The sequence below is a fragment of the Sinocyclocheilus anshuiensis genome, unplaced genomic scaffold (assembly GCF_001515605.1).
Source record: "Sinocyclocheilus anshuiensis isolate Anshui unplaced genomic scaffold, SAMN03320099.WGS_v1.1 scaffold702, whole genome shotgun sequence".
Classification (NCBI taxonomy): Eukaryota; Metazoa; Chordata; class Actinopteri; order Cypriniformes; family Cyprinidae; genus Sinocyclocheilus; species Sinocyclocheilus anshuiensis.
In genome coordinates, this window is record NW_015548184.1 from 1,873,896 (window position 1) to 1,889,486 (window position 15,591).

Below are 15,591 nucleotides of genomic sequence, written 5' to 3' on the forward strand. Positions count from 1 at the left end.
TGCGTTCGGTGCCCTTTTCCTGCAGAAGATGCAGGAAGATGGCCACGCACGCGGTAGAAGTGATGAAAGAGGAGAGAGAGCTCTCTGAGATCCGGGCAGTTCAGTCAGCATCTCTGCAGGCCTTATGGAGACTATTGAGGACTCCACTGGCTTTTTTAGGTCCCTTTGAAAAGGTGTGTTAGGACTTTTTTCATTACAGATATTTTCCTCTCCAGTCTTTTTCTCAAACAAAAATCAGTGCATGTGACCATATGAAGTCAATTCTTGTAACAGCAATTTAGTTAGTCTGTGAATTTGCCAGCACAAGGTCTTCGCGGTCACCTCAGCATGCTTTCGGTGCCCTTTTCCTGCAGAAGATGCAGGAAGATGGCCACGCACGCGGTAGAAGTGATGAAAGAGGAGAGAGAGCTCTCTGAGATCCGGGCAGTTCAGTCAGCATCTCTGCAGGCCTTATGGAGACTATTGAGGACTCCACTGGCTTTTTTAGGTCCCTTTGAAAAGGTGCTTTTCTCCCAGTGCTGCTGGCTTCTCTTTGGATCTCCAAACACAAAGAGCTGCTATATCCCATACATTTAAACCCCCCACTTGTTTGTGACACACACATGCACTTATGAGCACACATGGAAGCAAAAGCACACAAACACTTTTGGGGTTTCTCTCAGAGGGACTTCCTTTGCACCAGTTTATTTGTTCGAATTTAAGAGGCAAAATATCCTCTGGGTTCTCCCTCTTTCTCTCTCTCTCTGTCTGTCTGTCTTTCTCTCTCTATCTCTGTCTCTCTCTCTCTCTCTTAAAGACTCCTCCGGATCTCATGATTTATGTATGAGGCTGAGGCGTGATTCATCTTGGCATGTGGAGAGAAGTTGTCCTTTGTCTTCTGCTCTGTTGGCCAGTAAGAGGTTTCCTGAGGTCTGGAGAAGGGTCTTAGAGTTCCTCTGGACTCAGACAGATGTGTGTGCCTGTGTGTATGTGTGTGTGTGAAAGAGAGAGAAGTGAGACTCTTTCTGGAGGTGTGGGAGTTTGCCCCACAGTTATTACCCAACTGGAACTGCTTCAGTATGGTGCTAGAGCCAGATTGCGACAGAGACACCATGTAAACAAATAAACAAACAACCCTATACTGTCAGATATGCAGCAAGGAGGCTTAATCTTATTATTGCTTAAACAGGACCCCGGTGGGAAATATAAAGAATTGGATGCTCACATTACAATGTTGTGATTGTAAACATTCTTGCAATAAATATAAATAAAATTAAAGTCGTTGTCCCAGATTTTTCTAGACCAGACAGGCTTTTAACATGGGTGGCACATTGGAGATAACATAAGTTAGCTAATTGAAAAAAAGCATGAACTTTTAAATGAATAGCATGCTTTTAGAAAAAGGCCTTAAACAGTAGTTTTAGTACTGTTTGAAAGGTATGAATAAATGCACAGTTTATTTTGTTTCATTTTAATAATATATGCAGATATGTATGTTATTATGTAATATGTAGTATAAGGTATAAATAAATGTAGAGATTATATATTATATTATTAAATATGTATGTAATTATGTGTACTAATGACTTATGGAAATAGAAATGAGGATTTCTATTTCCACTGCTGTATAAAATATATAACTACAAATATATCCGTAATATCCCAGTACAATTTTAAATTTAAATGTAAATTTTAATATCCCAAACGGTTTTATTGCTTTTTCTTAGTTCAGGGGCCAGTTGCATTAAAGGTTTAGACTAGTCTACTTTTTTTCTTTAAAACTGGTCATAATTTTTTAATTCAGTTACATAAAAGCATAGATTAGTTATGTTGAATCCAAAAATAAGACTGGCTAGCAGGTGGTCAAATTAATTTAGAGGCTAAGTTTATGCAACTGGTGACTAAAGTATTGATTAAGTATTAAGTATAAATTTTGATGACAAATTAAACAATTGTTGACATGCATCATGAGTATAGAGGTATACATTTAAGTTAAAAGTAGCATAAAGAAATCTTTGACCTTTCCTTGGTACTGTAAATCTGAGCCTGAGAGATTATTGAGATGTCAGAAGTGGGATTACTGTGGTCTTTTTCTCATCATAAACATTTGAAAAGCAGGATCCGTAAACAAGCATCTCCATTTCTGCCTGAGAGAAACAATTACGGTATTAAAGAAATCTGTAATTCAGGTTATTGCTTTTCTATTGAATGATGCTTAATCCAGAAGATATGGGAATGTACACACGTCCACTAAAGTTGTGGATAGAAAAAAAGAGATAAGGGAAACCAAAGAACTCCGCAAACAAACAAGTGCAGGAGGGAGGTGTGTGTTCCTGTCTTTTTTAACATGACGGGGGATGGACGGATGCTGAGAGGATGATAGCGCACACTTCCTGGGGGTTTTTCCCTTTCTACATCACTCGCTCCAGACTTCAGAATCTCCAATAGACACACACATGCAAAAAGAGCGAAATCTTGTCAAAGCAAGCAACGAGTACAGATTAGAGATACTTGTCCGCCTTCACAGCCTAAACAGCGTGGTCATTCCTGGGGGGATTTGAGACATTGGAAGGGAGAGAAGAGGCTGTTTGGGGGAACAGTCTGCTACAAAACTGCCAATTTCATACTACACATGTGGATTAAGTCTCTCCTCTTTCAAATGCCCATGTAACAAATTACATTCCTGCGACTGCAGCAGGGGCGCTGGAGCGCCTGTATTCAGATGCTCTTGTGCCTGGCAGTGCCCGGCCCGTGCCAGATTGTCTGCAGGCGGTGTTCGCATCGGCTTTGATGGCATGCCAGAGCGGCCTCACCTCCCCCATCAATACGCTGGCACGCCGTCCTCATATCAAAAATGACCCAATTAGTAGACATCGATGTGTTCTGACAGGCACTACCTGCTGGAGTGAAGCTTTTCTCTCTTCGCTTTGAAAACGGCGAGAGGTGAAAATGCAGTTGTTTGTTTCCCTCTTTCCTACCTGTCTTGGTGCTGCCTGCCCCCCTCCACCTCCCCACCCTCAGGGTAGTCTTTGAACAGTGGTTTGGGTGTCAGAGGCGCGCGTGCAGAAAGCAGTTTAACTAAAACTGTAGTGAGGTGATTAGAGTACCTACAGACAGGAAACATTGTTCTCCCACTGACTGATTGTCAGCACTCATCTTGGCAACTGACAGCCTGAATCCTTCTACATACCCACCTCCACGCCCCCTCCCGATGGCTCTGAGCTCTCCGCGTGTGTGCGAGAGGGTATTTCATCGTCCCTCTTATGCATGCCTATCAAAACCTCTGCCTGAGCACTCAATCTTGCGCGTGTGTGGGGAGGCTCCAGCAAAGATGGTGGTAGATTCATCAAACATTCATACATCACTCACCTCAGGAATCGGTGCTCAGTGAAGTACTACACCAGATTCCCTTTGATTTCGCTCCGATCAGACGCCTTCCTATCATTTCTCATGCGCCGCTCTCTGCTTCATCCGCAGACTCGAGATGGAGCCCCTCCGCCAACTCAACAGGCAGTCCTCCGAGCTTTACGTTGGCAAATAAAAAGCCCTGCCTTAATGAAAGCCAGCCTCGATGTTTCACGCAGCCACCATTAGCCAAGAGAACTAACAAGACGTCTAGCTGCTTCTGGGAGTTTCTCTCAGTTTCTCACACTCGTCAGGTGGGACTACTGCAGTTTTGGATGTCAGTAACCTTTAAGAAGTGTTGTCAGTCAGGATGTTTCAAAATAGACAGAATTCTAATCGAAGTGATTATGGAAATATACTTTCCATAAAACCTAGTTATTTTAACAAAAATGTATATTTGGTAAAGCAGTGGTGACACCAAAAAGCCCCTCTTTGTCCAAAACAGTATTCACTACATACTTCTGGTTGCTCTGTTGTAATAAATATAAATAAAATAAAAATATGTTGTCGGTTGTACATATATATTTTCAGCATTTTAATTATGTTTATATTAGTGCCGTCAAATGATTAATCGCGATTAATCGCATCCAAAATAAAAGTTTTTGGTTGCATAATATATGTGTGTATACTGTGTATATTTATTATAAGTATAAGTATAAGTATTTATAAGTATTTATTATAAGTATATATAAATACAAACACATGCATGTACTGTATATATTTAAGAAAAATATGTTTATATATTAAATATATTAATATATAATATAACATAAGAATATGAATATATAAATGTATAAAAGTGTAAACATTTTCAAAATTTATACTGTATGTGTGTGTATTTATTTATACATAATAAATATACACAGTACACATACGTATATATTGTAAACAAAAACTTTTATTTGGGATGCGATTAATCGTTTGACAGTACTAGTTTATATTAATGTAATTAATAATTGTAAAACTTATTGGGGCCCACCTGAAAGTTAGCCCCCTGGCTAGGAACCACTGTGCTAAAGTGATGCTTTGACATACAGTGGCATAAACATATGATCATACTTTCAGAAGGACAAAAGTGCAAAATTACCAGTAGCTTGTCACTGTAGTAATGCCCTTAGATCAACACCCTTGTACCTTATCTAAACCTAAATTGAGTATATAAAAAAAAACAATAACAACAATAATTAATAATAATTATAATAAAAATATGTACTTTAGGTATAATTTTGCTCATTTCTTCTGACGATGTACACCTAACACATACAGTAAATATTGTAAATAATGTAATGGTGATATAACATTCAGATTGTCATGTTATGGTCAAGAGATTTAACGCACTCTTTAATTTATACTTTAATACGTATTACACAAGCCTTTTATGTGTTTCCTATAATGTGCTTAACCCTGGGTTAGCATCTTTTTAAGCAACATTTCACACAAATAAGTGACATTTCACACCATGTTGAAATTGTTAGTTTTTAACAAAGTGGTGCTAACCAAAGGTATACAGTGTAATACCAAATTTATATGGTGATAGAACATAACAGCAAATTTTTAGCAACACACAATCATTTACATACTGCCTTACCTCAAAAAGTATTCATGCACGTTCTCACAAAAACTTTCACACACTTTACTTTTAGAAAAAGTTACAAATGTTAACAGAAATAAAGTGTTATTGATATACGATATTTAATGATCATATTAACTGATTTCTGTCATGCAACCTTCATCAGGCATTGTTTTCAAGATTGATATTTCACAACAAATCACATCCCGTTTCATTTTTGCACATTATGCATTGTAAGACATTGTAGGTAATCAGGCACTATAGGTTCTTTGTAATACAAAGTTCCACAGTGGTAACACACATGTAAACATGCAACATTATAACAAATTCTTAACTATAAAAACTCCTCCAAATCTGTTTTGCATACTTTTACAGACCACCTGAGTTATTCAGTCCAACACAACAACAACAACAACAAAAGGTGGTGTAGAAAAAAAAATAACTACAAAAATGCTAGTAAGAAGTTACAAAGTAACAGCAAGTAACACACTGACTTAAACATGAAATATGAAGTAAAAAAACTTTACATTTCTAGTTAATAATTACAATTGCAGACTATCCATTTAGTTATTCTTAATGTCATTCTCAAGTTGCCTTTTTTATTAAACATGCCATCTCTGTGAAGTTCTGTATTTCTTATTCCAACTATATTTAATGCCTGTATGGGTCCATCTGGGCAGTGAGTGAATATCTTCAGCAGCTGATGGCCTGTAGCTCTGAGCTGGTCGTTGTGGAGGCCTTGCAGGTCTCTACTGCCATGTTTCGGCAAGCTGCTCGCATTGACAAACATTTGGCACAGACATCACTACCAGCTGGAGCGGGCATCTCTGCCATTCTGAACGTCCCCTAATGTCACTCTCTCTCTCTCATCTGTCACATAAGCCTCATGTTAACACACACAGACTTCTCGCCCCATTGGCTTGTATGCAGGCGAGACGTAAGTGAACTCTTAAGAGTCGATCCTCAGATACAATCTCATGTAATTAGCCATAATAGGGGTAGTTAAAGAACTCGGAAGCAGAAGTTTGGCAGGGAAATTGAGACGCTGGTATATAAAATAGGTATTTTAGGGTGAGGCGGCCACCTGAGGCTATACTGTTTCCAGATCAGTCTTACAGATAGCATTCAGTGAGCAACATCAATTCTGTCAAGCTCGATCTGATTCCAGATTAGCTCTACCACTTTAAAGCAGCCCTGAGAAAGCATCTACAGCTGTGAAAGTGAGTTCCTGTGGAGTGGAAAGAGTGTTGCAGCTGTGCTTTGGAGCAGGTGTGTGAAGGCGGATGAACTCGGATGTGGCTGTTGTCCACTATAGCTACAGGCTACAGACGGCCCGATTTACCCCATTTCAGTCTGATAGTGCTGTTAAACATGATATCATGAAACATATCTCCTGTGTGTTGCGTTACAGGATTATGCAGACTGCTGCTAAAGGAGATTTCAATATATGAGATGACACCTGAATCCCGGAAGAGCACTGAGCGTGGCAATATTTTGTATCCTTCATGGTAAACTGTGATGATTTGAGTGAGTTTTGTAAGGTAAGTAAATGAATTACATAGCATTCATTTTTAAATATTGATGAATGCTGTTTTACAAAGTTGTTTGTCCGCTGTTCATTAGCATGCTTGCAAAACAAATACATGGAGTTGCGCTAGACAAATTATATACTTTCTCACCCTGGGCTTATTTCCTCTGCTATTTTTGTCAAGATAATATTTCAAACTCTTAAAAAAATGAGTAACAGGGAAGGTAGGAAGAGGCTTTTTAAGGACATTGTTTATCTACGAGTAAAACAGCTGAAGAGAAGCGACGCTAATTTGTACACCTTGCCACATCTTGCCTGCTAGTGGAGGGAGACTCCAATAAAAAGATTTTCCAGCTTTTACCATTATCTTTTGATATATGTCAGGCTTGCAGGTGCTTTACCATGGCCTGGGGGGAGAGGAGGTGTTTAAGATAAAAGACAGGTTATTACGACGTGACAGAGATTCAACAGGACCTGCAGGTCAGGACACTAATGCATGCTAGACGGAGAGCTCTGTTTGGGCTGTTTATAGACTGACTGAAGTCATCTGAAGTCTACCTGTATACCTATATTAAACTATTATGCATGCAGTTTTAACACATACACCAGCAAACCCAATCCAGGTGTTAAGAGGCTTATTTCAATGTACAAGCTAAAGATAAATGTTACTTAATATTTAAAGTTATTTATTTACAGTTAAACTGCCTTTGTGAAAAAGCAGTTTGCTACAAGTTACATTTAAAGCTTCAAAATAAGCCATTCACGCTTAAAAATAAAGATTCTTTATTATAATCTATGGTTCCATGAAGAACCTTTAACAGTAATGGGACATTTCCATTGCACAGTTTTTTTTCCCTTAATAGTAGGTAAAATGTTCTTCACAATAAGAAAAAAAAGGTTCTTTTAAGAACTGTTCACAGAAAGGTTCTTATAGGGCATCACTGCGAAACCTCCTTTTGTAACCTTTATTTTTAAAAGTGTTTTTTTCATCTACAGTTTTACTTGTTTCAAGCCACTATACTGTTTCTTTATTTATGTTCAATATTAATTTTTTATCAGAGTAACATATATCTGGCGCAAACCATTTTAAATTAAATAAAGCAAATAAAAATGCATATATAACTGAATAGAATATATTGTGATGAACAGCACAATCTAAGTAAATGATATATTAAATTAATTTAATGACTCTTAATATTATTATACTATCATTATCTTTTTTTGCCATATTGCTTTAATAGAATCATTTTTGGAACCTGTTTGTTTGTTTGTTTGTTTATATACTGAACATGCATGTGTAACATAATATTACCCCCACCCCCCAAAAAAGGAAGAAAGAAACATTAGCTATACTAATAACATTACAGAGTTATGAAAACAGCTGAGCTACTTTTAAGTTATTGCTACTTTTTGTAAATCCGGTACTCATAGTAAACATCAGAATTTAGATTGAGGAGGATGGTTGGTTAGCAGTAAAAAGGCAAACTCTTTGTGAGGCCAAGGTATTTAGGACACTTAATCTGGAAAATGTTGGAAAAGTTTTGTTTCAGAATACCTAATGTGGTCTATCTTCTGAGTCGTGCACCTTCTCTGTACATACCTTTCAGGAGGAACCATGGCTTGTTTGTTTTTGTCTGGTATGGGAAAAATTACTTTGAAAAGTCATCCAGAGAAGCAAAAACATAAAACATCTTTCTAGTTAATTAACCCAAATCCTTTCAGCGTGGTTTCACCCTGTTTTAAAAGCTTGAAACTTGACCATTAACCTCAAAATGGATGAGAGAGCGCTCTCTCTTCGACTTTTTTCTTCTCCAGCAAAATGTGACATAAAAAGCCTGTGAAATGAAATGATGAGTTTAAAACGTCTTTTTGAGGCAAACCCAATTAGGGCTCGCAGTTTTTTCCACCTCACAAAAAGCCTTACATTAGGGCGAGGACTAGTTATTAGTTCCGCAGTCGTTATTTTACAAATCATTTCTGTTTGCCTTCTACACACTGTGGCAGAGAGTGGGCTCCAATTAGAAAAGCATTAAAACAGCAACCAGGACTTAGCTGCATTACACCCAGCAATGACATTCCACCTGCCATTATGTTATTAGCAAAGAGCTGGATCGAGAGAGGAAAAAAGGCTTTTAATTGAAAATAAAGAGAAATAAAGGCATTTTGAAAGTAGCAGCTGTTAGCTTGCAGATCTCTCAGCAGCTGTTGCTGTCAAGTCTGAATCTGGGCCTATTCACCCCAAATCTCTCTCTCCGGAATGACCACGTAGTGCTGGCTGGTCCTTCGCTTTGTTCAGCCTTAATGCCGCTTTTCAAAATGAGCTCTGTGGTAATGCTGTGTGTGTTTTCAGACTGGACTGGGAACAACAGTAATACATTAGAAAGTAAAATCTGTACTGGAACTTTGAAATCATGTTTCATTGATATGTTGACATTTGGTGTGCATACAAAAACCATAAACTCTGATTTGACTTTTCAATGGCTTCATCAATTGCAATGACAGATGGACTAGGAAGGACCCTCTGCGCACTATATGTGCATTGATGGGCCATCTGTCATTTGATTTGGGTCATTGTTTGTGGCGGCACGAGGTTCTGGGCCACAGCCCAATAAATTCCCACAGACACCTCAATGCCCATTATCCCATACGCACAAATGGACATCAGCATCCTTCAGGTTTATTTGCCACCTGTGTGTTCAAAGCAACACTGGTCTAACAGGATATCAATTTATTGAATATTTATACTTAAGTCCAATTATTAGTGGTTTTGGTGTGACCCTTTCTGCAGGTTACATCTTTATTCCACTGGGTGGCAACAAGTGACTGTCTTTTTTGAGCGAGTCATTGAATCAATTTGTTCAAACACACTGACTCATTCAGGATCAAGCAAGCGACTGTAGTGAGTGATTGAATCAGGAATCATTTACTCAACTGATTTGCTCAAAATATTGATTCATTCAGAGTGGAATCTCAAAGAACCATTCACTCATCAGATTCATTCAAAAACGCTTTTTAGTAAGGAACGAACGAAACTCCATTTTTTATGAGTGATTGAATTATTCACTCAACAAATTTGTTCAATTCATTCAGAAACCAATGAAAGAAGCTGCAGTCTCAAAAATTCGCTCATTTGATTTGTTCAAACACAATGATTCAGTTAGGAACGAACGAAACAAGCGTCCTCTTTTGAGTGAGTGTTTGAATCATTCACTCATCCGGGTTCCTTCAAAAACACTGATTCATTTAGGAAAGAAACAGCTACTGACTTAAACTGACTGTGGATTTGTTTGGATGCATTTCCTTTGGCACAGAGAAAACCGACAAAGTACCTGCAAATATGACATCTAAAATGTAAGTTTATCAACATTAACTGAGTGTTTTTTGAACTGCTGTATATCAAAACCGCAATCATGCTGCATGCATGTTGCGCAGCTGTATTTACCTTCTGAAATTCTGTACGGCAGCGCGTGCTCATGTGACATTGCGTAATTGTAGTATAATATTTTAATTATATCATTGATATTCTCAATATTGCATTCTAACATGTTCTTGTACTACCAGAGTTGATTTGCTGGTCTCCATGTGCTGTATCGTATAACCAGTATGATTAAGAATGAGATTGAGCTGGGTGTGTTGCTCTTTGGGTTCGCGCTGCAGACTGTAATGATGAACTGTGAGCTTGCGTTCCTCCATCCAGCCTTGCTGCTGACCTGAGGTCAGGGCTACAGCAGCGCTGGGAGAGGAGGACTGTGCATAAATCTTAGCTGTATACATGCAATGAAATAGTGTCTCATTAAATTGGTGGTTTGGATATAGCTGCACATGTTAGTGTGTTGGTATACATGCGAGTTGATCGTGCACTGCTGTATAGACAGTAGTTCATGTATCCTGCTTACCTTTTACATTTCTAACCACAGTATTCGCATAATCCTTTCTATGTATTTACTGTAACTAAGGCTAAAAGCTGCCTATCATGATAATAAGCTATATAGAGACCCAAACTATAGGTCAGGTCTCTCATAACAGCCAGCCATAAAAATGATAAATAAACATACAGAGTCCAAGTTCCCATTGGCCCTTGGTTTCACCCTTTCTCATTTTCCCTGTGGTTAAGGGTTAGCATCACTTTAGGTCATTTCCTTCATTTGCCTAGACATGAAATGGTACCAAATTAGTTCACCCCATTGCCCCTTAGCCCCCCCACCCCTTTCTATTCCCTGTCATAGAGTTGTGTGTTGCCATTTGGCCACGAGGCATTGTGTGTTTTGCAGCCTTGCCAGCAACTGCCATTTGGACTCTTAAGAGACAGAGGAACCTCCCCCCTTTGAACTGCAGCCAGCTTTCTATGCTCTCTATTTTTCTTTCTCCCTCTCTCTCTTTTTTTTATAACTTCCCCGGAAGGCACTTCCCTCTTTTTTCTCTCCACTTCACACCCCTTTCCTTTTAATTTGACCATGGCTCTCTCTGGCAAAGCTGTGATGCTGATAAGAAAGGTATGGCTGCGTTTAACTGACAGCTTGCCGTCTCCCCGATTGTATGTGCATGTGCAAATGCGTTTGTGTGCATTTAGATCTGAGTTCAATGCCACTCAGTGAGCTCTGCTCTTAAACGCATCCCGTGGGGGGTTTCAGTCTGTAATATTGCGTAAAACCGAGATGCTAGACTGTGAACGTGAATGCATGATAAGTCCCAGACAAACCATGTGAATTTGATACGGTGCCTCCAAAAAGCAATGCTTTCAGAGTCTTTCAGTTTACATGTTAAAGTTTGCCCGCTTCCACACATATACTCCCTTTTCCATCTTCAAGCTTCAAAGTCAAACGATGACATAACTATCTATGTAACTACTTAATCTAATCACATATACAATAGCATTGTGGTCTTTTTTTAGTTTTAGAACGTGATTTATTGTCCAAAGTAATTTAGTGTCCTTATATCAGTGGTTTTCAGCCTTTTTGATTCGAAGGCGACCCACTGTCCAACACAATATTGAAGGGCTCACACATATAGAGATATAAATATATAAAAGTATTTATGCTGTAATGACAAACCTGCTTGTTTTAAAAACTTTTTTTATTAACAAAACTGGGAGTGTTGATATATGAAATTAGTCAACCATGATTCATTTTGTGATTAAAAGAAGTTTTTAAGAACCATAGTTATTGATGGAGAAAAAAATAAATATTTGTAAGAAATGTAATTATTTCAGTTTGATTTTATGTAAGTTTTTTTAAACGTAGATTATAGTTGGATTGTTTTAATGTTTTTAATTTATTCATTTGAATATAAGTAATTCTGTGGCTCCATATTATTATTATTATTATTATTATTATTATTATTATGTATTTTAATATAAAAATGTCTTTTACAATTTTTTTAACATCCAAAGTAATTGATTCATCATATCACAAGCAGCTTTTGATGCGACCTTATAGCAGTCAGTTCACACATTAATATTACAGTTTACATATTAATATATTACAATTGACACATTAAAATGATTTTTTTTTCTTTTAAGGAAAAGAAAATGACTTCTTGAAGTCATTGAAGTCTTACTGAGAACATAATTTAACATCCAAAGTAATTTGATTCAGCATCTCTATGCCATGAAAAATAGCTTTTGATGCATTGGTCAGCAGTTTTTTTTCTTTATGTGTAGATTATCAATTTTTTTTGTCACTGAAATGCCTTTTGCAAATATGTAAATATGTAAATATAAGGAAATGTTCTAGATCGCGCTCCGGCACCAAGCACCAGGACCCTGTCGGTGGAAAATGGGTAAGTGAGGCCTAGGATTCAATGACAGATGTGTGAGGAGATAGGCAATGTAGACTATCAGCTTGCCCAGGGGGCTTGCTCTCACTTGTCATGGGATGGAGAGAAAAAGACCCCTAGACACCTGTCTGACACCTCTCATCAGCGCAGTATCCTGAATCCTGCAGAGGGCTACTGATGGTCTGAAATCTCACACCTTTAAGCTACTGTTTGCACTCAACGCCTGTCATATCCACTTTGCAGAACAACAGCCTGGGGGTGCGCAAAAGAAGCAGCCATTGTAAAACAAAGAGCTGAAAAAAGCAAAATCTGTCGTGTTATGGCATCATAATACATTGTGTCATCCACAATGCAATGCGAAGCATTAAAGAAATAGCCTCCCGTGCTTCAGCATTTATTTTGTCATGTGGGATTATTTCTAACAGACTGTTTCCGTGTGAACATGTCTGGTTTGTTGCTGTGAAAGCGAGAGAGACGGTTGGTCGTGTGCCAGTGTTTGTAATTAAGGCTGTTCTGTGTTCAAAAACATGGGGTCTTTAAACATAAATGTAAAAAACATGCGTGAGCGCTCCCTCTCTCTCTTTGCTGTTTCTCTGTACTCCTTGTGAGTGAGGGTGAGCGGGGAGGGAGGTGACCTTGCCGGCTGTAATTAAAGTGAAACACCTTGACTTGTCACCATTGGCTCAGACAGCTTAAATCTCCCTAATGCAAATCGGCCTGCTGCTGACGCGCTGCTAGGCATGGCCACGGAGAAGATAGAGGCGGTGGTGATCCATCTCTGTACACACACGTAGACGCGCACACACACACACACACACACACACACACACACACACACCCACCCAATTGTGTTAGCATGCGTTTTTATTTATTTTACACACCAGACACCATGTTGCAAAGCCTCATAGTCACAGAGCCTCTTGGGATAGTGGCGTGTTTGCTCATGAAAAGGGGCTGAAATGTCACAGAGTGGTTAGAATATGTGGGTGGGCTTCATTAAAGGAACATCCTGGGTTCGATACAAGTTAAGCTCAATTGACAGCACCTGTGGCATAATGTTGATTACCACGAAGTTCATTTAGATTTGTCCCTCCTTTTCTTTCAAATCTGCAATTGTTACCTGCATTTTGCAACTTATAACAATATATTCATTAAGTTATATAATATTAATATACCAAACTGCTTGATAATACAGGTGGTAAAATAGAAAGACATGTGATGAATTAAATAGAAAGCGGCCTGTCCATAAAATATGGCCAATATTCATATATCAACAGTGCACAGGGTCACAGACAAAAAAATATTACACGCATAACACACATGACACTGAAATGATGCAATAAACATAAACCAAATAAGAGAAAATGTAGCAACACATCCTAATGTACAAAAAGGAGAAGAAACAACATTACTTATATATAATATAATCATATGTGATGTGTCATGCAGGGGCTTCTGAGACTTTTTACTGTAAATTATACACATTTATATTTTTCATTTGTACAAACAAATTTGACAGTATTTGACACAAAATGACATAATAATGTGATGTTAAACAATTTACAGTTTTTTTAATGATAATATGGCAAGATGCTTTGCAGTTAACCAATTAAATATATTTGTAATGTAGCATTTTTGCAGTTCTTACACTTACAACTTATAAACATTTTGTACATTGATATCCAGTTTGACTTGGTATGATATTGTAAAGCTGAAACGACCATAAAAATAATAAGTTTTAACAGAAGAATTAATGGAAGTGTTTTTTTTTTTAAATAAAATAACCTTCACATTTCAGCTTTTGAATCCTTTGTTCATTGTAAGTGTTTCATCATACCCTCCATTATTGTTTTTTAAGAAAATTTTAGAGAGACGATTCAAAATTATTTTTGTGGTAATGCCACAAATGCTGTCTATTGAGAATAACTTGTATTGAACCCTAACTCATTTGATATATGGACACTCATTTGAGTTCATATCTGTGTGTTACAGAATCTAAAATCAAATACAAAGAAAAAAATATGAATAGCACTTTTACAGCAACAAGTTAAATGAGTGTATTTCACATGGAGAAGGATCAAAAAATGAACTATTTAATGATTAGGCAATGAGAGGCCGCCTCAGATAAAATTGGTGGGGAGGAGGAATGCCTGCCAAACAGCTCTGGGCTGAATAGATGGCATGTAGGAGAATGTTTCTGGGTCTGTGTGCCAATATTACCAGTTGTCGGCGGCCCATGCCAGGCTGTTGCTGCCTGGGCAGTGGGAACAGTGACAGGAGTCAGATGCCCAGTCTGTGTCAGTGCCAGGCACGGTGCCCAATACCTCTGACCTACAGGGCAACCGAGCACATGCTGCATGCTGAGAGGGCGCAGAGGGCATGCACAAACATATACCCACGTGTACTCAGTCCTATACGGGCCTCTGAGTTGGCAGGGTTATGCAAGCAGGGAGTCCTCCTGGCATGAACCTCGCGTCTCTATAGGTCTCCAGTGGGTACAGCCTATAGCAGAGCTAATTTAGTGTCAACAACAGGCCTTGGAGTGTCTCAGAGCGACAGCTTTGTTTTCTTGGCATTGTCTCAATTTGGGTGCCTGTCTTGGCAAATTGTTTGAGATTCCTGGTTGTCTTAAGCAGTGGCAGTGGTATTTCTTTAAACAAAAACTATACCTCATTTTTATCAACCTATAGGAGATAACACACTTTGTTTTAGCCAACCTTGATTTTATGTGTAATAACTTAATTTTGATAAGTACTTGTAATTTAAGCATGTTGAGATGAAGATGTCGAAGATTAAGATGTAAAGCCACAAATACGAGAAATAAAATGACTTTGTATTATTTATTTATCTTTTTTGTTGTTGTTTGTTGGTTTTTACTCTTCACCTGTATGGAAGCCTGTTTCTGCCTCAGTTTTCTTTTGTTTTTCTGAAAATCACTGTATTTGTACATTGTCATTATTGATATATACTGTAGACTATATTTTCAACAAGGTAAAATGACTTAAAGCACCTAAAGTAAAGCTTAGCCTTCCATGTTTGGGATCTCAGCAGAGCCTGAGCATCTGCAACATTCTATTCAGTTCCTCTTCAGGAACTCGAGCTGCGTCGGAGGACGCTTCGGGAACGCGGTGGAGGGAATGTAGACGGGCGCGTCCCTATTTACTTCCTTAACCACCAGATCCAGCGCCCGCTCTCAGGGTTCGGAAGCCTGCGGCACTTCGGAAGCGCTGCAGTACTTCCCCCCCGGGAAGAGGGCGCGACGCTCTGCCTGTCTTTCTCCGAGGAGATTGATACGGAGGGCGTCGAAGAGCTCGCCAGTTGCACAAACATCAGT